Here is a 22,963-nt window from a genome sequence, read left to right as displayed (position 1 = left end):
TTTTCTAGCAAAAATGGATAAACAATAAACAACAAAAAACCAAATAACATCGTAGTAAAAGTTCTAGGAAATATACCTGCGTAGGTGTCTAACCAAGTGGTATTTTCACCAAAGAACATCATTCCTAAACTTTACTAGAAACCGTTCAAATTCATTCCATATTTTGACTCCTTATTCGTACGACAAATATTTTTACTCCTCCCACTTAAAATGCCTCTTGATTAACTTCTTCGAATACCCGGCATATTTCGGTGGAAATTACAAATTAAAAGGCTCAAGCATACACATATGTTTTAATTGAAGTCCGACATCGGAGAGATCGAGATATTTTTCACCGTTACAAGTAACCAATTCGAAAATCTGTTATACGGCTCGCTAATTGGGCCTAATCAATGTTACAGTTTTATGGATTTAGTACGTTACGTTGCACCGGCTTACGTAAAACAACCCATAAACATTATCGTTGGGCTAATGCTAAATCGCATTTCGTTCATAATGCTGGATTTACGATCGCTAACAGTTACATTTTTCTCCGTTTTACAAGAACATTAGAAAATACCGTTCGAATAAAAAAAGATAATAAAAATAGTACTGGTACTCCTGCTATATCCTTATGGCCGATTAAAAATAAACATGGATACGTCAACAATTTTAATTGGGATTATATTCAGCATGACGTGTCGGTATACTGGTAATTCATATGCTCCGATGGCTCCGAGTGAAAATAATGATAAATCAAACTATACTTTCTGAATCACTAGAATCAATCCCTTCAGATGGCTGATAATCTTATTCACTTGGTGCAAATGTTTCAGACTTTGTTTCATTGTCATCCATTTTATCAAAAAAAGTTTTTTTTCGCTCTAAACCTCAGCACGTGTGTTAAAATCGCGCACAGCGTTAAATTTTATGAACTTGGTCCATTTCACTTCTGAAATGAATCAACAGAATATTCAGAAACCAAACAGAAACAGGCTTTAGCTGCTTAATGCGTGAAGTATGACTTGATTCATCTCTCTATTGGAAAAAAACAATATTTTATAAACTTATAAAGACGATTATCTTAAAATAGTAGGAAATTGGACTTGATCCATTTTAATTCTTACTACTCTATACAGGGTTGTTCACCACATACGACACGGAGTATTGTAGCTAAACGATGAGATTTTTACAAATTGTAAGTTTGGGGTTCGTTGAAGGACTATTAGAGCTACAATTTAAAAATATTTTTACAAGATACAGAGTGTCCCAAATAAATAAAAAATATCAAAGTTGTATTTTTTTAAATGGAACACCCTGTATATTATTACATTTTAGTTTCTACGATTAAAATAAAGGTAAATTTGATTAAGGTTTATTATACTTAAACCTTACCGTTTTTGAAATATTTTCAATTTTGTGAAATTGCAGTAAAATTTTAAAACTTCATTTCTCCAAGGGTATCAATGTTTTTAATACTAAATATTTAATGAAGTTTATTTATTGATCGGTTATTGTGTTGCAATAATAAAAATAATACTATCTTATACAGAGTGTCTAAAAATTTATTTTAAATAATTATTAGCTTCAAACGACAATAACTTCTTTAATTTAAATAGAATGCCCTGTATATTTTAGGAGAATCAGATGCACAATTAAATTGTCTATCAAATTGTATTATACCGTTTTTTACCTATCCCTTCAAGTTTTCGTAGAAAATGCATTTTCTTATAATTTAGACCTCATTTATCAATATATCCATGGAATATTGACATTTTAGATTGTTTTTAAAGCAACAAATGTACAAAATGTACAGACTAGTAATATTATCGTTTTTGGCAAAACGATAATATTACTAGCCCATTTGTATGCAAAAAGAAAACTATTTAAATCTTTATAAAAGAGTATACCATTAATTAAATATAACACCATTATTTCCGCCCATATACTAATTAATTACATACTTAATTGTGTTTGTTAATAAATTATTATAAATAAATGTGGATTTGAGTCAGAAATCAATATAATAATAAGTTATCAAATTAAAGTCTCTGTTGTTATAAATAAGCATTTATTAAAAAATTAAATATCATTTTTAAGGTGTTACTTTTTTTCACACTGTCTAATGCCCATACAAAATTCAGTTTTTTAGTATTTGGAGCAATTATTATTAATCAACGCAAACAGTCAGTTAATGTAGTTTGAATACTGGAATCATATTAATTGATCCTCTTTAACAAATATTTAAACAGTTTTTTTTATTTTTTAAAGAAATAAACGAATTATATCGACAATATTAGTATCTGTACTCTTTAAAAATAATCTAAAATGTCAATAGTCCATGGGTATATTGATAAATAAGTTCTAAATTACAAGAAAATGCATTTTCTACGGAAACTTAAAGAGATACGTAAAAAATGGTATAATATAATTTGATAGACAATTAAATTGTGCATCTGATTCTCGTAAAATATACAGGGTGTTCCATTTAAATTAAACAAGTTATTGCCGCTTGAAGCTAATAATTATTTAAAATAAATTTTTAGACACGCTGTATAAGGTAGTATTATTTTTATTATTGCAACACAATAACTGATCAGTAAATAAACTTCAGTAAATATTTAGTATTAAAAACTTTGATACCCTTGGAGAAATGAAGCCTTAAAATTTTGACTGCAATTTCACAAAATTGAAAATATTTCAAAAACGGTAAGGTTTAAGTATAATAAATCATAATCAAATTTACCTTTATTTTAATCGTAGAAACTAAAAATGTAATAATATACAGGGTGTTCCATTTAAAAAAATACAACTTTGATATTTTTTACATATTTGGGACACTCTGCATCATGTAAAATTATTTTTAAATTGTACCTCTAATAGTCTTTCATCGAACCCAAAATTTATAATTTGTAAAAATCTCATCGTTTAGCTACAATACTCCGTGTCGTATGTGGTGAACAACCCTGTATATGTTTTAATTGTATTATTTTGTATGTATACGGAAATAAATTGAGGTTTTTTGATTAGAGTGATATATAATTTATATGGTTTTGTAACAAATTGCTTGTTATTTTATGGCAAATGTTGATGTGTATGACAATGGCCTTAATCAAAGCTTTAAAAGTTTATAAAAAAACTCTACTACATATTTTCAAGTACAAACATTTTATGTTTTAATATTCCAATAGATACATTCCGTATTGGCTATTATTCAACTTTCAGTTAAATATAACCTCTAAGGTTATGTAAATCAAAGATTCCGATTAAAATTCACAGTTCCTTCCACAAACAGCCGCCGGCGCCATGTTTACGTACCTCTATCAAGTCAAACAGTTCCATTTAAGCTTCCCGCTACACCTGTACACCTTCCCCGCGAACGCTATCCTTCATTGCGCCCATGATTTATTGGATCGTGACAGTGGGGCGATAAAAAGGGCCGCGAGCGACCATATCTTCCACCTGACCAGAAAATGGCAGCCAGTGGTCCGACTCACCAGCAACGGAGAACAGAAATTGGTTTCTTTAGAATATGTAATTTTAATATTAATGACTTTAGATTTACTGGTTTTAAAGGTATCTATATGAGGTATCCGATGAGACGTAAGCTTGTGGCAACACTAGGTAATGATCTGTGCTATACGCGACTAAGAAAAGCACTATAATAAACTTGATATTTTACCAATCTTGTGTGCTATGAAGTAGATTTTCATGCATATTCTCATCAATAGCTTTTGAATAACGGTCTAGGTAAAGTATCTAGCTCATTTGCCAGCTCAGAATGAGAATTTAGAGTTAGTAACTCGCATTTTCATTGGAGGACACTGTCTTATTTATTTCAAACCAATAATCAACGCGAATATTCGTATAATTTAATAAAATTACTGGAAATCACTATAAATAATGAATTGTTTGTAATTGAACTGTAATTTCTGTATTATTAATCCGGTAAATGATGGAGATAAACAACTGTGATTGATTGAAATTTTATTTTAAGATAAAAATTTGTTAACAACATTCTGAGGATTCAAATAATGAATTGAATAATGACAGGACAATATTTGAAACGACATAAATACTATTCGTTCAAATATGAAAAGCACCAAGAGCTACGAGATGGAGACGAAATACGGCGGCAGACGTTTTGTTTTGATATGATGGAAAGAGCAAACACAGGAATTTTTAAAAAAACATGTTTCACTGACAAATGCACGTTTACCTTAAATAATGAACCCAATGTTCAAAATTATCGATATTGGAACAAAAAAAACCAACACAGGTTTGTCGGAACAAGCACGCAATATCCACAGAAAGTAAATGTTTGGGCAGGGATATTCGAACACAATATTATCGGGCCATTATTTCTTACGCGAAATGTAAATGCAGAATATTATTTGGAACTACTCGAAAATCATATTTTACCTGCTTTACATGATGCCGCTAGGGAAAATCAGAAAGTTTGGTACCAAACGGATGGCTGCCCGGCACATAGTACCCTGGCTGTTCGGGAATATTTAGACAATAGTTTTAACGGAAACGTTATTGGCCTAAATCATACAGTAAATTGGCCAGCAAGGTCTCCTGATATTTCGCCAAATGATTTCTTTCTCTGGGGCCATTTATAAAACAAGATATACAAGGATAAAAAATACCCAAATCTAGACGAGTTAAAAAATGCTTTTTCTGCCGAATGCAATAGAATTTCAGTTTACCATCTAGCGAATGTAAGAAGAGAATTTTATGATCGCCTGGGTTATTGTCTAGCAGTCGATGGAGGAATATTTGAACATCTACTTAAATCCTAAAGTTCTAACAATTTAATAGTACCTAAATTAATAAGTTATTGAATATTATAATAATACTATAATTAACCTTATAATTGATTACTTTATTTTACTTTAATTCATATTAATTTGTATTTATAAATACATCTTTAAGATTTCCGATGTAGAAATGAGTTTTTAATAATAATAAAGTACTAAATAGGTAAATTTCTGAAATGCCAACTTCATTTGACAGTTATCTTTTACCTTGACTGGTGCTCATAAGTAAATACAGGGCCATAGGAAAGGAGAAATATTTAAAAAGCAATCGGCGATAACTCGTAAACGAGCTAATCAAAAATATCTAAAGTTATTCTTTTGAATGTGGGTTTTAGTGGTCTTCAATAAACCTAAATAGAATTATTCTCTAAAATAATTAGGGAAGCCAATAATTGACCCCATTAAAATTTACATGGAATTTCTTATGTCCCGTCCGACGATGCAATACCCGGTATAAATCTTCCCAAGGAATTTGGGCATAAGTCGCTCAGTGGCGTGCTCAAGCGTGGATTTTGAATTATCGATCGGATAACTAGACCAACACATTGCAGAGATAGGCGATAATCTATATAGAGTTAATGATATATGACTTATTATTATTTTTTTGCCAGCCAAAAGGTGGTTGGTACCCTGTGCGCCACGGTCCATGACACGGCCGACAGAGGTCACGTCCGTCGCCAGTCGAGCGGAGAAGTACCGGGCGCGCAGTACCGCTGACAAATGAGGGGCAGCCCAGTCGCCACGGGTCGCCCCGGCCGGCCACTTTTACTTTTGCCGCGGCCCGTCCACTGGAACCACGACCGATTCCGTCATATTTCCTCTATTGTTCCGAGACGAACATCGATTTAGAGAGATCTGGGAGGTCGGGTACTTGAGGCGATGTACCTACGTCGGACGCGGAACAGTAAGGTACTGTCGCAAAAATCAGTGCGACTAAAGGCGGGTTCTCACCTGTCAGTCGACTTATACGTTTCCCGGACACAAACGGTACACTGTGAAATGGGAAATTGTAGAGAGAAACAAGCCCTATAACATAAGATACAACATTTTAATGAACAGTGCTTTCCATAATAGTTATTAACGTAATAAGGCCGATAAACAACAAATAACGGCCGGGCTGAAGTTTGTGATCCGAGGCGATAGCCGAGGATCATAAGCAGCCAAGGCCGTTATTTGTTATCGGCCGTGTTGCGTTCTAGATTTTTCGTCATACTGCAGATTTTTTAGAGCAATAAACACTACTATTTAATAACAAATTTTATTGAACAATAACACAAGTAAGGATAAAAAATACATAATGTCTTATACTAAAATTCATTTTTCATGATAATGAACATGGAAATTAAAAGTGCACTTGTTGTTCTTAGAAATCTGTAATCCTTCCCAGGGATTTACAGATTTTATAGAAGAAAGATGATGCTACTGAAGAATGGCAAATATTTGTATCCACTAAAGACACATTATTTTTGGAGCTATCATGAAAAAGTTGATTTGTTATTTTCATTCTTTTGGAAACTGATTTTTCTATGTAAGTTTCTGCCACTGTTGAAGACTCCCATCCTCCTAGCTCCTTTAGCGATAGTAAATCACCACCATTTTCGGCGAGCATGGTTGCTGATGATCTACGAAATGAATGCCCTGTATAACGTTCTGGATTCTCCAAGTTCAAAAATTTTGCAATTTTCTGCGGTACGCTCCCGATGGTATGTATACCGACGATTTGCTTAACACACTTGCCTTTCTTGTAACCAATGAAAAATTTTGGATTGTCAAAGTTACGAGGACGCAGGTTGATGTATTTTTTGTATAAACCATAGGCATCAAACGGAAGGCCCGTTTTTGGAATAAGAAATTTCCTATCTTTCTTATTTTTAGTATTTCTTAATGAGACAAGAATATTTTTCTCCGAATCTTCGAAATCATCAACTGTGAGTGACCAAAGCTCGCTGCGCCTACAAGCTCCAAGAATACCAAGCACCAATACAATTTTTCGAGTAACCAGGTGTAATCATCGGCATCCAGTAGAAAATTATTTATGTCATTCTCCGACAGAACTTTGGCTTTTTTGGTGAATAACCTTCGTTTTTGCGCCTCAGAAACATGAACAGTTTACCAAATCTATGAACAAATATAATTTAGATGAGTATGATTAAATATCGAAGAATATAATGGCTTTTACCTTGATATGTCGATGTTTTCATATACTCTCAACGCAAGCTTCAGCATGGATATCTTTGTCCACAGTGATGTAGGAGAATACATTTCAGACATTCTTTTAGCATAAGCCAGCAATACCGCTTCATTTACGCTGTTTATACTTCTATCCTGCCGCCACTTCAAAAAATTGTCATATTCCTGCTGATATCTCTCTCTGGTTATAGTCGGAAGTATAATTTTGAGTAGCCGCAGCCGCTTCCTCCTGTATTTCCAACGGAATTTCTCGCGACATCTCGCTATGGTCTATTTTCCCAATTTTTGAAAAGTCCAACTGACAATAAATAGTCATTGTTGCAGGTGACAGACGTTACGATTACCTTAGAAACTTAACGGCCGCCGGCCGTTATGATAACGTCCGGCGGACGTTATATGCATCTTTTCCATTCTGATTTTGCTTATGTTATAATAATATAACAATATAGTATGACGAAAAATCAATAAAATGAAAAATATACGAAATAATATACATGTACTGATTTCTTTCGAAAATCGACAACTATGAAACTGTGATCCCTTCCCCGACACAAACGGTACATTGTGAGACAGGAAATTCTAGAGAGAAACAAGCCCTATAACATAGGATACAGCATTTTAATGAACAGTGCTTTTCATAAAATCAATAAAATGAAAAATATACGAAATAATATAAATGTACTGATTTCTTTCGAAAATCGACAACTATGAAACTGTGACCCCTTCCCCGACACAAACGGTACATTGTGAGACAGGAAATTGTAGAGAGAAATAAGCCCTATAACATAGGATACAACATTTTAATGAACAGTGCTTTCCATAAAATCAATAATATGAAAAATATACGAAATAATACACATGTTCTGATTTCTTTCGAAAATCGACATCTATGAAACTGTGAACCCTTCCTGGACACAAACGGTACATTGTGAGACAGGAAATTGTAGAGAGAAACAAGCCCTATAACACATGATACAACATTTTAATGAACAGTGCTTTCCATAAAATCAATAAAATGAAATATATGCGAAATAAAATAAATGTATTGATTTCTTTCGAAAATCGACAACTATGAAAATATGAACCCTTCCTGGACACAAACGGTACATTGTGAGACAGGAAATTGTAGAGAGAAACAAGCCCTATAACATAGGATACAACATTTTAATGAACAGTGCTTTCCATAAAATCAATAATATGAAAAATATACGAAATAATATTAGAAGTATAATAATTAAAATATAGAAGGAAATGGCTAGAGTTAAGGGAGGCTTTTGTTCAGCAGTGGACGGTATAAGCTAAATGATGATGACGAAATAATATACATATACTGATTTCTTTCGAAAATCGACAACTATGAAACTGTGATGATCCCTTCCCCGACACAAACGGTACATTGTGAGACAGGAAATTGTAGAGAGAAACAAGCCCTATAACATAGGATATAACATTTTTAATGAACAGTGCTTTCCATAAAATCAATAAAATGAAATATATGCGAAATAAAATAAATGTATTGATTTCTTTCGAAAATCGACAACTATGAAAATATGAACCCTTCCTGGACACAAACGGTACATTGTGAGACAGGAAATTGTAGAGAGAAACAAGCCCTATAACATAGGATACAACATTTTAATGAACAGTGCTTTCCATAAAATCAATAATATGAAAAATATACGAAATAATATTAGAAGTATAATAATTAAAATATAGAAGGAAATGGCTAGAGTTAAGGGAGGCTTTTGTTCAGCAGTGGACGGTATAAGCTAAATGATGATGACGAAATAATATACATGTACTGATTTCTTTCGAAAATCGACAACTATGAAACTGTGATCCCTTCCCCGACACAAACGGTACATTGTGAGACAGGAAATTGTAGAGAGAAACAAGCCCTATAACATAGGATATAACATTTTTAATGAACAGTGCTTTCCATAAAATCAATAAAATGAACGTACGTTTGATTTGCCGTCATACAGCCGAGAGGCACAAATAGTCATTTTTACTCCAAATAAAACATGCTATTTTCAAACGCCACAAATAAGCTTTTAAACAATTTCAAACGTTCCAAATAATATAAAAAGATTTAAAAGCCATACCTTGTATGTAATTGTATTATTTATATAATATTATTATTCCTGGAAAATTTATTATTCTTGAACCTTGTTTTTAAAAATTCTGATTTTTTTTATTTTCTTGGGATTTAGGTTCGGGAAAACTCTAATTAAGTTTTCATTTGGTTTTTCATATCTTTATTTCGTTTTTAAAAGGAAAAACAAACGTTTCGGCAAAACATTACAGCCTTCATCATTCAAATTTTGGCAGCACAAAACATCCCCCTTTAGAATTTCATCTGTCATGTTAAGAAATGAAAGTAAATAATAAAGCGCCTCTCGTGTTTGTTCGCACTCAAAAAATTTCAATTAATGCCTGTATATATTTTTAATATATTTTTTTAAATTTACATTTTTTAATTGTAAAGTAACACCTATATTACATTTAAATGGAATATATTACATAACAATTATGTCAATTACAGGATTACAAGCTTGTTTTCTAACACATTTTAAATAAAACGAATTATAAAATTTCAATATATATATATATATATATATATATATATATATATATATATATATATATATATATATATATATATATATATATATATATATATATATATATATATATATATATATATATATATATATATATATATATATATATATATATATATATATATATATATATATATATATATATATATATATATTTGTCGTAGGTATGAAAAAAGTGAAATATAAAATGGACAAACGCTTACTTACATACATTAAATGAAACTTCCACTTTTAGTTTTGCAATCCAAACGCAATATTTCTATTAAACTAAAATCGCTGAAACTTCCGCGGCTGACAACGAAAACAGAAAAATATAACGGCACTTTTTGTTTTGGACCTGCATATCAACATTACGCTGTACTATTATGTATTTGTTGTTGAAATAATATAAAATATCTAATTATAACTTGTAAATTTTAATATTTTAACATGATTTTAACTACTTTTGACATAACTAACTTTTTGTTATTAAGATGACATTTTAGACGACAACTGACATATATGTCATAATATTTGAATCTTAAATATGTATGTAATATAATTTAAATTACTATAATGCAACTTTATACTAAGAAAACATTTATACATTCACAAAATACAACAAAGTCTAATAATATAGTTTGAAAACAATGAATATTGAATTAAAATTGAAAAAGTTAAGGGCGACCCCTTCTGTCAAAATTAGATGATTAAATTTTCGCAATTTTTACACCATTTGATGACCGGTGGCGCCTCTAGTGTTTGTTCGGGCGGTTGGGCTTTTACTCCCGCTTATGGCCATTAAAGAAAAAGTTCTAAAGGGGGATGTTTTATGTTTGGCAGTGATAATATTATTATTTATATATCGAGAAACTATGGTTACGCTCGTTGAATTTGACACTTTATGTCAGTTTAATAATATATTTTCGTACTTTTATGCTTAGGCGTAAAAGTGCTTTACTTTTATGCCTAGGCGTTAAAATGACATTTTTATATTGTCAATCACGTCGCAAGAATGAATACTTTTGAGACGTTTTGAAAAAAAAACATATTTTCAGTGAAAATTATCAGCATATTCATACTTTTAGTGAAAGCAAAAGCGTTACATAGATAAATGAAATAAGTTTAAATTGCAAAGTGCCAATAACGACAATGTAAATACTATTTGGCGCTATTCTATTATTTTTGTTTACAGTTGTTCTTAGCAACCGCTATAGCAGCGCCAGATCGCGTATACAACGGTCGCGACCCAAAACAATTATATATTTTGACAGGCATTCCAGATTCCATTCCTAAATTTATTTCCTTTATCAGTGAAGCGCTAGTTCTCTTTTGGTTTATTTATTTTGGCTGAAAAATAAATACAAACTGACGTTTGGAAACAAAATGACTTCAAAGACTAATTTTTCACTAGCTTTTTACACAATTTATTTCTGCGTAATTTCCACTCCCTGGACGATTCATCAAGAAATATACTTGATTAATGTCATCAAATCTCAATTTTCTAGTGCGAGCTATGTTTGAAAGTAGATAATATTGTGATTTTGGTCCAAAAAATCCTGTTGCTTAAATTTGTACCCCCCCCCCCCATATTGATATCAAATATAGGTATTTGGAAGGTATTGCGGAGAATTTTTCCTGGAAAGGAAATTTCAGTGTGCAAATTTTGGCAGTGATTTCCCCGTCGTGAAATTATCTATTCGTATAGGACATTGCCCGTGACTCACGTAACTGAGGTTCCTCTTTTTCTTTTCCTACAATCGTATCGAGTATAGAAATCGCAGAATGCGTAACGACACACCGGCCTAAGGTTTTCTGGGAACCACCTAACGGTCCCATCTGCTACCGTACGCATTTTTTACCCAGCTTGTTCCTCCCCCCTGCCTCCAATCGCGCGTCGTCATAAATCTCGCGCGGAATTCTTAATCAAAATGTCGACGCGTCTCGCTAATTATACCGCGATCAATCGCCACGCTGATTAGGCGTTTCGTACCGCCAGGATGACGAAAGGTACCTACCGCAGCCTCCCATTAGCAGTACCTAACCGATGCAACTTCCTGTTAAATATAGCAGATGATACGGTCGGGGCAAGTCGGGCAAAAAGAGCGCATCAAAATATGACGTTTAATAGAAAGAATAAAAAAAGGGAAGAAAGATTGATCTAAGCGTTACTGAGCTAATTTATGATCAACATCATCGAGTATTCATTTAGATAAAACCTATCGTGTGGTGCATCGGAACGCGGGACATATAGGAAATCCCATGTAAATTTTGAAAAGATCAAATATTATCTCCACAAATGATTTTATGCAAAAGTTGTATTATAATTTTTTGAAGAGGTGTTAGAAGTTGGACTGTCGTCTAGAACTTTGTTTTATTTGGAATAGGCATCTAAAAGTTATTTGCCAAAATCTACCTTAAATTACTAAAAATTTATAATACAAACCTACAATTAAAATTCCAGCAAAAATATGATTTTGTCATTGTCAATTGTCAAATTCGATGTCAATTTTTTTAAACGGTTAATTTTTTTTCTAAATTGTAATTTCCCATTCACAGCCTAACAATACCCCAAATGATTGTGAAATTCAGTTCTCACAATACAAAGCTGTTAAGAAGAGAATCTTTAGCATTCCACAGAGGTGTCTTTTTCAGTCCATCTAAATTTCTGTATTGGTTTTAAGCTGTAAGGCGTTCTCGCATTCTCGACTCATCGAAGATATATAAGCAGGTAAGGGTTAAACTAAAAACCTTACCAAATAAACAATACAAAAAAAATATTATATTTATTATTAGTAATATTACAAAAAAAATATTAAACAATTTTCCCAGGGAAAAAACTACTTGCGAGCCAAGTACTTCAAAAAATCACAATGAAAATGATCCTACTGCTGAAACAGAGACCTGCCAATCTAGTATTTCCAAGGCAACCGAAAATGAAGAAAAAATGGAACATTGCTTCAAATCCTTTGTTGAATTGGATACAACTTTTGAAAAGTATCAAGACTTAGCTTTATGGTCGGAGTGTATTGATACCGATTTGATTAAACTGTGTCTAGTTAAAGATTTTACATATTTTCAAAATTATGACCATAATATTAAATATCCTAAATCTTAAATTACATGTGAAAAGCACAAAAGACGTTTTTCCAATAGTTGTTTTTCAAAGGCTGTAAAATACGAACAACAGATAAAAAGAAAATGGCTTTGTTACTCGCCAAGCTGTGGAATGTTTTTTTGTATAGCATGTAAATTGTTCTCAAATATACAATCAAAGCTTAAAACCGAACTTAACGATTGGTCTAATATTTTGCGAATACTGGATATGCACCAGGAAAGTAAAGGTCACGATTTCAATATTAACATGGTTTTCAAGAAAGCCCAATAAACACACTATGGAAGAATTAATTACAAGAAAGACCAGAACCATTTATTAAATTTTTTAAGAGCAGTTTTTACAAGATATTAGAAGTAAATCTGAGCTAGAAACTGATAAATTAGAAGCAAATGCAAAAGAATTAAGCGAAGATGTTGAAAAATAATTTGCTGAATCTAACATCTAACAAACGAAAAAGAAAAATATTGCTAGCCAATAAGGAAACTCAGACCCCTATCTTTATTGGAAAAGCAAAATTTAGAGTTAAACTTATCAACAGGCTCTTAGATTTTTTAATAACCGACTTACACCGTCGAAGTTCTGTCTATGCAAAAATGACGATTAAGTTTAAATGTTTATTCGATATAGAGGATATTTAAAAAAAGACGATACTGATGAGGAATGCCTTAAAAAACTTATAGAATATTAACATGATGATCTTAAGAACTCGTTAGTGAAGCCATTCAGTTTAAACAAAAGACATGGTTTAAACAATATTTAAAAATAACGAACTCTGAAGCCACTTCAAATTGTTTAACAATGTTAAACATCATTTATAGTAAGGAAATGATAGATGTTTTCCCCAATTTATACACCGCACTTAAAATATTTTTAACGCTTCCCGTAACAAGTTGCGAAGCCGAGCATTCCTTCGCGAAATTAACCATAATATAAAATAAATATAGGACTACAATGACAGAAAAAAGATTACAATATTTGGGTATACTTTCAATAGAAAGTGATTTGACATAAAAAATAAATTACGATGACGCGATACGGCAATTTGGCGATATAAAAATTAGAAATTCTGTGCGACCTAAGTATTTCTCGGTGTTAATGAAACTGAAGTCTCTTTTTTATTTGCAACTGGACGTTCCCGCTATAGAGCACGCGACTCGTGGCGGCATCACATCACTCAGATCGGACCGAATTGACGGCTATTGTCGAGATGCCTCGGTCCAGTTACTCTGAAGGGTCAGCACAAACTCGAATAAAAGCATTCCCGTGTCCAGCGCTTTCTCGAGTGGACGCCCACTTGAACCCGAGCCTATTTAATGTCGTTTCGGTCGGCATATGTGTATGTTTTTGACGATTTCCGGCTATACTTCAAGGTAAATATACAGGGTGATCCGAACTATATTCCGGAAACTTCGGCAGCATATTCTGCAGATAAAAATAAGTAAAAAAGTTCGTATTAATGTATGCCCTAAAATGCTTAGTCTCGGAGATACAGGGTGTAGAAGTTTCATTTTTATTTCGATTTTCTCCAAATAATTTCTGAAGTAACGTCAATATTTGGATGAAAATTGTTGTCTGGGAGTTTTGTGACATAAGAACTATTTGTAGGGGGCGCCACCTACATGTGTTTTAAATGTTTTGAACAGTAATAACTTTTTGTCCGTACCTGTATAAAACTACTGAGTAAAAAAACATACATTTACGACTTGGTAAAAATCGCTACGAGTTACGGGTTCTCAAGATATTTGGAATCTAAATTATCAATACCTGTCTCATTGACATAAATTAAACACGTTGGCTAAATAGTTATTAGACTGGAATCATAAATTTTAAATGTTTTTGTGCCAAAAGTTCAACAGAAACCGTTTTATCATCATTTTTTCGAAGAAAAATTTATGAATAATTTAAAAAAATAAAAAGTTCCCAAATTTATCATTTCAGTCAAATGAGCCAAATAACTATCTACCTACTCAACATATTTATTTTTTGTAAATAATGGCATGTATTGACTATTTCCATTCCAAAATATATTGAGAACGGTTGCTTTGGTTTGGTTTGGTTTGGATTTTTACTAAGAGACATTTTTTACATAAAAAATCAGGAAAATGTATATTTTTTCACTCGCGGTAGTTTTATACGGGTACGGACGAAAAGTTATTACTCTTCAAATCAGTTAAAACAACACACATGCAGGTGGTGCCGCCTACAAATAGAAGTCATATTTACATCAAAATCAAATTTCCTCATGTCAGAAAACACCCAGACACCAATTTTGATCCAAATATACACGTTACTTCAGAAATTATTTGGAAAAAATCGAAACAAAAATGAAATTTTTCATTTTAGGGCATATATTTATATACGAACTTTTTTACTTATTTTTTTTCTATATAGAATATGCTGCCGAAATTTCGGGAATACTAAGTAATAGTTCTAATCTAACTAATTAAGAGTTTCTAATCTAATCTGACTTCTTTATTCTGTTAATTAAAACTTGCTATTTTTTCTATGGGATATACGGGTCCGTAAATAATATATCCCTTCGTATATATTATCGTGTTCCGATGTGTCATTACCCGTCTCCGTTACGTTAAAAATTTACATATCCTCGTTTGCCTTCTGCTATTCTACCGCGTGTCCACTTTTACCGGCGTCCGTTTTTGGCCAGTCTACCGAAACTCGTATGGTAATTTTATTTGTTTCTCAAAGCTTAACGGGGCGAGTTGAATATGTACAGTTCGTCCTAACTGTAAATCGTCTAAATAATCGTTAAAAATGGCTAATGATCCGACTTAAGCGAAATTTCGGATGATTTTTTTACCGTTCACGTGAATAAATTGATTAAATTGGCGTAAAGTCGGGAAATGTTTTAAATTTGTTCGAACGGATATGTAAATCGCGAGGTAAAAGCACGGATGTGTCAGAATTTCGAGCTTGTTATACCCTATAATCGAAAAAAACGGCGTCAAGGAGGGCTGGGAAATGACAATCGATGATAATTTTGGCAAGGTCAATTAAATTAACGTTAACATTAAATCAAAATTATTTTTTTTGTAGATTCAGAAATTGTAAAACCTTGTATGCCTCCAGATGCTGTCCCTCCACTGCTTGAAATAGGCTCTGTCATTACAACGGCTCGTTCTGGAACACTTACAGCACCTTGAATCTTTTTCGCAATCTCTATTTTATTGTTGATAGACTCTTCGATATATCCTTCCGAAATCGTTGCAGATCGCCATCCTCCGTGTCTTTTTAACGTTCTTATGTTCACTCCTGCATTTGCCAGTAATGTAGCGGATGATCTTCTCATACAATGGCCAGTGTATTGCTCAGGATGTAGGCCCAAGTACTTGCGGAAGATCTTCCTGAATCATTTTTCTTTAAAATCTGACTTCCTGGTTGATAATTCACATATATGTTATCGTTAAAAAAATCACGATTTATCTAAATGACGTCTTAATATCAGTGCTATTTATTATTTACAAAAAAACAAAACGCACATCAATATTGCATAGTAACATAAACGTACCCTGATAATTTATTAATTCGCAATAATGAAAGTAGCACTGGTAGATCCTTTTAAATTAATTATTCTTTAGAGATTGGACATGAAACAGTTCTGCTATTGGATAAAATTTTGTATGGTACTCGCTTGTTGACATACTAAGGGCTGGAAAGGTTAGTCTTGGGTCGAGATTTCCGTATGTAAGAAGAGTACAATGCGTTTATAATGTACTGAACAAAGAGAGGACAGTAAACACGTTGCCAAACGTATGAAATAAACCGAGAAACTGTGCAGATTTGTCGCAATTGACCGGTCGACCCAATCAATACCTCTGTCAGTACTTAAAGTTCTAGGGAAAGGTGTACGTCATGCGTTCAGCTTCACGATTTAATTACGTCTCGTGATACTTGATTTGTTTATTTATTAACGAGTCGTTGTAATTTTCCCTATAGCTTGAATTGTTTTAAGTTCAAGCTAGAAAAACTTGCATTTTTGTTAAAAATAAGTGGAATTGAGTGGGTGTTCGATAGTGGTCGCGCTATTAGAACTCTGAATTCAAAAATCGATATCTCGAAATCTATTAGAAATAATAGATTGTAGTTTTTTCAAGAACTTTGTTAATATTTCTGCTGTATTTTTTTTGTAGACAGTATGTGAAAATCTTTATCAATAAAAAAATTACACGATTGCTGAAAATTGCTATGCTCTAAAAGTAAATGGATGGATTGTTTACAATTTTTGAATGGAAAAAACAACCTTATCGAATTTTTCTTATGTAAACATATTGTAAAATATCCGATCTTGAAAATAAAAAAAAGTTTCAATATCTAAAGTGGTTCTTGAGTTATGGCCTGTTATGTTTTAAAAAGTTGAGTTTTTAAATTGTCGCGATTAATGACGTTTTCTCGTTATAAAAAAAATGACACCCTAACGATATCCTTATAATTCCATTTCAGATGCTTAGAAACATTACAAACCTAATGATTTTATCTAGTTATCTCTTGAAAAAAAAGTCTTTTAAAAATAAGCGGTTTGCGATCGTGATTTTACTTTACTTGATAGGGAAAGGCGTATCGGCAACGCCGCAACAGCACACCGTCGCGCGTCGCGTCGGTCGGTCGCATTTCTCTCACTCCGACTTAATAAGAGCCTTATGCGATTTACTTCCACACATGTAAATGCCGACCCAAAAGTAACAGTTGCCAGCACGGTATAAGTCACTTGAGAAAATTAAAACATTTCCCAGCGTGACTTATAATGTAAAATAACTATTTTCTCGAATTTTGAACTACACTATTTAAAAATATTTTTTACTCAATATCAAAATAAATTACAACCTTCCTAAGGCCAGCTGAAATATAGCCAGCCATTATAAAATAAGGAAAAGTACGGGCCAAGTAAGTGACGTCTATATGGCTTGACGTCGCTAAAATTATCATCGATTGTCACTCCCAGCCGTCTTTGACGCCGATTTTTTCGATCGTATGGCATCTACTCATCTTTTCACATATTCGTCTCGCAGGGGGTTCCTTTTTTTTCGTCCAATCTGAACCTGTAACCTGTTTCTCATGCTCCCCGATACAGTTATGTAAAACCATCATCATTAACTGGCCTTTTTTCTCGAGGTGTTTTTCCAAAGGAGGCATTGCCTAAGTTCGCGTGATGGCCGCGCCAGCGTAATGATCGTTTTAACACGCTCAAATTAATTTATAAGTATCTTAATAATCCATCTTTTCTCTCGACAAGAACGTCATCACGGACATTTTTTTTCTCGACGCGCATCTCTCAGAATGAATTCCTAATTTGAGACGGAATGCTCTTCGTGACCGTGCATGTGGTGTGCGCTTATTATATTTACGGTATAACACATATACAGGGTGATGCAGCTCTCATCAGGTTTATCGTATTCTACACTCAGATGCAAAAAAAATCAACGGAAAACTTTTTGGTCTAGTTTAAAATTATGTATATTTTTATTTTCTCTTCTTCTTCTTCTCAGCCATTACTCATCCACTGCAGAATGTAGGTCTCTCTCAGTTTCTTCCACTCGTTTCGATTCTGTGCTCTCCTCATCCAGTTCTTACCGGCTACGGTTTGGATATCATCAGTCCATCTTTTAGGAGGTCGGCCGACTGGGCGTTTTGCTAGGAGTGGCCTCCAGCAAAGAAGTCTTTTTGCCCATCTTTCCTCGGACTGTCTGGCCAAGTGTCCTGCCCAAGACCATTTAGAGTTAGCTATCCTCTCTACGATGTCCGTTATCCTCGTCTGTCGGCGAATGTCTTCATTTCTAATGTGGTCGCGAAGACTGATACCCATCATGGCTCTTTCCATAGCTCTTTGGCTCACTCGCAACCTGTTCACACTTCGTGCCGCCATCGTCATAGTCTCCAAACCATAGGTCATGACAGGCAAGACGCATTTGCTGTAAACGTCTCTTTTTAGGCTCTTTTGGATTTTGCTTTTGAATATAAAGTTAAGTTTACCAAAAGCTGCCCATCCGAGTTTGATCCTTCTAGAAATTTCGGTTGTTTGATTTTCCTTGCCGAGTTTTATGACGAGTTTTATTTTTTAGCACTATTTAATTGATTTTTTCAGCAAACTGTATATAAATAATATAGAACTTTAATTCGTAAAATCAGTTATTTATAAACTTTAATATTTGGCTTATTATACAGGGTTAATCGAAGAGTTGTTTTTTAGCCTACCTTTAAAACACCCTGTGCAATAATTTCGTGATCAAATTTTCCTAAAACATCGTCTTATGAATATTTTTTTTTGACTCACGTTAACATATGCCCTGGTTAATTTTTAAAAGCAAAATGAACTTGCCACAAACATTTTGCAATTTTTTTAATAGTTTTTACTTTTTGATGTTATTCTTCATAATGACGAGGTGGCTTTGGTGATTATTGTTGTGTGCGATTGAATATCGTTCTTAGTGTTGAAGACTGGGCAAAAGTCATTGATCATTGATCATAGAAACGTGGCCGAAATTATGAATATTCGCTTGGTCCTTGAAGAAGAATAGGAAAATATAACACAATATATTTGCAGCTTCATTAAAAGTATGAACCGATATCGAACAGACAGTTATAGCAGCCGGGGAAGGAAAACAAAGTAGAGTACAAGTTTTTTGTTTGTTTGTACACTTAGTTAGTACAGTTATTTGTTTTTAATATCCTTAGTTCTGTTAGTGTTAATAATATTTATTAACACCAAGCCTGTATCGTTGCTTTTTAACGTATTTTGAATTTTAATGTAGAGTTCTAATCAATGTCGATATAACATTACGACAATAGTCAGCTAAACCACCTCGTAATATTAAAAAATGATATCATAAATTAAGGGCACTTGAAAAAATTGCAAATTGTTGGTGGCAAATTCATTTCGCTCTTAAAAATTAACCAAAGCATGTGTTGACATGAGTCAAAATAATGAAAATACTCAGGAGACATGGTTCTGAACGAAAAATAATGTTTTGGGAAAAATTACCCACGAAATTATTGCACAGGGTGTTTTAAAGTTAGGGTAAAAAAACAACCCTTCAATTAACCCCATATAATAAGCCAAATACTAAAGTTTATAAAAAACTGAGTTTATGAATTACATGTGATAGATTTGTATACAGTTTGCTAAAAAATCATGAAAATAGAACTAAAAGTAAAAAAAATATAACACTAACTAATCTATCGGGCGATATTATTATAGAGTAGTAAAAAATATCTTATCTTCAATCTCCTATAACTTAGCTTAGTAATTAATTCCTTGGACCACATATATGGGAGGTACGGTAGCCGTAAGTTATGACACGACCGAACGCCTAGTTAATCCGCAAACGGTCTTTATAATTCGTCGGGGCAGTTTGATATTGAGCGCTAACGATCGAAGAATATAATATTATTCAATGATATATCTCGGCAGTCGTATTTCATAGCTCGTTTAACCGACTTGCTTGCTTGCTTGCTCTCCTCGGTCTGCGATTCAGTTCTTCACGATGAAGAAGAGTTCAATTACTCGCTTGAAATATCGTCTCCAGTCCTCCCTCGGACATTTTATTGGCAATTTTCTGTTATTAAACGTCGTTTTTCACGCCCGTGCTTTCGATACTTTTAATCGAAACGTTTCTATCTATATTTTTCTGACGCTCCTCGTCGAGGTTAAGGCGTTTTAAGCCCTCTGTCGCCCGGTAATTAAGTGCTATAGACTGGCTGATAAATAATTTAAAGATAGATAAAAATTCATTTTATCACTCTTTATATGTTTTGATTATATAGATCATACCAAATAAAATTTTAGTCACGTGATTAAGTTTGACCGGCACAGCGTTGCCTACTTTTACATATTATCTTTTAATCAAAATATTTTAGGAAACGAAAATAAATTTATTATTAAAATACAGGGTTGTTCACCACATACGACACGGAGTATTGTAGCTAAACGATTATATTTTTACAAATTGTAAGTTTTGGGTTCGATGAAGGACTATTAGAGGTACAATTTAAAAATAATTTTACAAGATACAGAGTGTCCCAAATAAGTAAAAAATATCAAAGTTGTATTTTTTTAAACGGAACACCCTGTATATTATTACATTTTTAGTTTCTACGATTAAATTAAAGGTAAATTTGATTAAGGTTTATTATACTTAAACCTTACCGTTTTTGAAATATTTTCAATTTTGTGAAATTGCAGTAAAAATTTTAAGGCTTCATTTCTCCAAGGGTATCAAAGTTTTTAATACTAAATATTTACTGAAGTTTATTTATTGATCAGTTATTCTGTTACAATAATAAAAATAATACTACCTTATACAGAGTGTCTAAAAATTTATTTTAAATAATTTCTAGCTTTAAACGCCAATAACTTCTTTAATTTAAATGGAACGCCCTGTATATTTTAGGAGAATCAGATGCTCAATTTAATTCTCTATAAAATTGTATTATACCATTTTTTACCTATCCCTTCAAGTTGTCGTAGAAAATGCATTTTCTTATAATTTAGACCTCATTTATCAATAATATACCCATGGAGTATTGACATTTTAGATTGTTTTTTAAGCAACAAATGTACAAAATGTACAGGCTAGTAATATTATCGATTTTAACAAAACGATAATATTACTAGCCCATTTGTATGCAAAAACAAAACTATTTAAATCTTTATAAAAGTGTATACCATTAATTAAATATAACACCATTATTTCCGTCCATATAATAATTAATTTCATACTTAATTGTGTTCGTTAATAAATTATTCTAAATAAATGTGGATTTGAGACAGAAATCAATATAATAATAAGTTATCAAAATGAACGTCTCTGTTGTTATAAATAAGCATTTATTAAAAAATGAAATATCATTTTTAAGGTGTTACTTTTTACCACACTGTCTAATACACAAACAAAACTCAGTTTTTTAGTATTTGGGGCAATTATTATTAATCAACGCAAACAGTCAGTTAATGTAGTTTGAATACTGGAATCATATTAATTGGTCCTCTTTAACAAATATTTAAACAGTTTTTTTTATTTTTTAATGAAATATTACAGTTGAGGGTTGGAACCTTTGGTGTTACACAGCAAAATAAAAACACTAAATCACCACAATACACCAAAACACTTTTACTTTTACACTGGACGCGCGTTTCGTTAACCATGTTAGCATCATCAGCAGATGATTATAAACTAAAGTTTATGGTGTACTGTGGTGATTTAGTGTTTTTATTTTTTTTTATTTTAATGAAATAAACGAATTATATCGACAATATTAGTATCTGTACTCTTTAAAAATTTGGTACATCTTTAAGAATAATCTAAAATGTCAATATTCCATGGGTATATTGATAAATAAGTTCTAAATTACAAGAAAATACATTTTCTACGGAAACTTAAAGAGATAGGTAAAAAATGGTATAATACAATTTGATAGACAATTAAATTGTGCATCTGATTCTCATAAAATATACAGGGTGTTCCATTTAAATTAAACAAGTTATTGCCGTTTTAAGTTAATAATTATTTAAAATAAATTTTTAGACACTCTGTATAAGGTACTATTATTTTTATTATTGCAACACAATAACTGATCAATAAATAAACTTCAGTAAATATTTAGTATTAAAAACTTTGATACTCTTGGAGAAATGAAGCCTTCAAATTTTTGCTGCAATTTCACAAAATTGAAAATATTTCAAAAACGGTAAGGTTTAACTATAATATCAATCAAACAATATCAAATTTACCTTTATTTTAATCGTAGAAACTAAAAATGTAATAATATATAGGGTGTTCTATTTAAAAAAATACAACTTTGATATTTTTTACTTATTTGGGACACTCTGTATCTTGTAAAATTATTTCTAAATTGTACCTCTAATAGACCTTCATCGAACCCAAAACTTACAATTTGTAAAAATCTCATTGTTTAGCTACAATACTCCGTGTCGTATGTGGTGAACAACCGTGTATAAACAGTTATTATTTATATCAACAAAACTCACCTCCTTAACAGTACTTAATGGACATAAATGGCCATAACTACCCCTTTCCGGTTCAAAATATTCTAATAAAGTTGAGCTGAATTTTTTACGGCTATTAAGCTATCTTGCCCACTTCGCACTTCGCACTAAAAGAGGTTCTAAAAAGAACAACGTTCCACTGCAAAGTCTGCTAGTAAAAAATTTTAAACTTAAAATATCACAACTCAATTCATTTCAACCAAAAACTCGTAATACAAAACTAAAGTGTCAA

General features: G+C 32.3%; 2 protein-coding genes and 1 long non-coding RNA gene across 6 annotated transcripts in view; 1 reads left to right on the top strand and 2 right to left on the bottom strand.

The window, feature by feature from the left end:
• The window catches only part of LOC115882669 (autophagy-related protein 16-1), a 627,679-nt gene that overhangs the window by 480,952 nt on the left and 123,764 nt on the right, over positions 1-22,963 (bottom strand). The gene's annotated exons all lie outside the window — the stretch shown is intronic.
• LOC115882668 overlaps positions 1-22,963 on the top strand; it is a 238,576-nt gene that overhangs the window by 122,426 nt on the left and 93,187 nt on the right. Inside the window, exon 1 of one of the 3 annotated variants that reach the window (XM_030900863.1) lies at positions 12,105-12,326. The exons of the other annotated variants lie outside the window; for them this stretch is intronic. The gene's annotated coding sequence lies outside the window, so the exon portion shown is untranslated. Of the gene's footprint in view, positions 1-12,104; positions 12,327-22,963 lie in introns of those variants that run through there. 3 annotated transcript variants of the gene reach the window in all.
• The window catches only part of LOC115882671, a 169,845-nt gene that overhangs the window by 97,040 nt on the left and 49,842 nt on the right, over positions 1-22,963 (bottom strand). The gene's annotated exons all lie outside the window — the stretch shown is intronic.

This window comes from Sitophilus oryzae, unplaced genomic scaffold, assembly GCF_002938485.1.
Source record: "Sitophilus oryzae breed Bouriz unplaced genomic scaffold, Soryzae_2.0 scaffold_179_pilon_pilon, whole genome shotgun sequence".
Classification (NCBI taxonomy): domain Eukaryota; kingdom Metazoa; phylum Arthropoda; class Insecta; order Coleoptera; family Curculionidae; genus Sitophilus; species Sitophilus oryzae.
This window is presented reverse-complemented; position numbering and strand designations above follow the sequence as displayed.